The sequence below is a fragment of the Trachymyrmex septentrionalis genome, unplaced genomic scaffold (genome assembly GCF_001594115.1).
Source record: "Trachymyrmex septentrionalis isolate Tsep2-gDNA-1 unplaced genomic scaffold, Tsep1.0 scaffold129, whole genome shotgun sequence".
NCBI classification, from domain to species: Eukaryota; Metazoa; Arthropoda; class Insecta; order Hymenoptera; family Formicidae; genus Trachymyrmex; species Trachymyrmex septentrionalis.
The window spans coordinates 2,408,706-2,409,853 of NW_017304428.1; positions in this window are offsets into that span (position 1 = coordinate 2,408,706).

Sequence of the window (1,148 nt, forward strand, 5' to 3'; positions counted from 1 at the left end):
AACTCGCTTACTTGCATGTGCGCTCTCAGCCGCACTTTTGACCCCGCGTTTTCAGACGCGCTGCGTTTTAACGAGCTGCGCTGCATAATCGCAGAGACGTAAATTTCCAGTTTTGCGAGCGGCCACTTCTGCTAAACGCTCCTATCGAGTAATTCGCAGGGATCACCCACGTTCAGATCCTGTATAACCCGATCCGTTAGACTTCTCTCGTCAGCCTTTTACCGCTCTCATAAAGTCGCGAATAGGTTCAACATGCGTTTTCGTAACTGTAGCGATCAGCTGACTCAATTAACGCGGAACACTTTTGCGACTTTTCCTAATGAGTTGACGTCGGTTTATTTTACGGCGGAGATTACTGCTTATTAATATCTTTCCAATAAGGCATTAAGGAATCAAATGGTACTGCGATATGTTTACGAGATTTTGTTAATTTCGCGCTAACGGTAATTTTTATTGATTTTCACTGAAAAAGAGAATTGTATATATTTTCGATATTCGATTTAATCGTTTCAGAACAACAATCGTTCCGCAAAAATGACAAAGTACAAAGTGCACTGCCATTCAGCGATCTAAGACGGCCGTAAAGACGCCACGTGTCGTATGCGATCTTTCTCACTTAGACGTCATCGATTATAAAAATCCGCGAGGTGACACATACAAGTGTCCAAAGGACACAGATGGAACGAGCAACAAAGTGCTGAGCGATCAAATAATAAGTATTACGAACATGGATGTGAGGAGGTATTTAAATAACGGCGAACAAGCGTTAAACACACGCATTTGAAGCGAGTGAGATACTTGTGAGATATTAAGGAGTTTTTGCAATACTGTTTATCCAGGTACTGTTTATCCAGTGAACGCTAAGATTAGGTTGTCTTCTTCTTAACAACTAATTAAGAAAAGGATAACGTGACTTTAGCGTTCAGCATATTTGGATTCACGTTATTGCAAAAACTCCCTATAAACCTATTAATAATCTATTCGACCGTAATTTCATCTCGGAAGTTTGGTTGAAAATTCGATTCCGTGTGCATCGTGCAAGTCTATCAGAGAGTCCGCGTATGGTCCACGTTGATGACACACGGCAGCGGTAAGAACGTATAAGAAAAAAAGAAGAACGAGAAAGAAAAGATGAAGAGAGAAGGAGG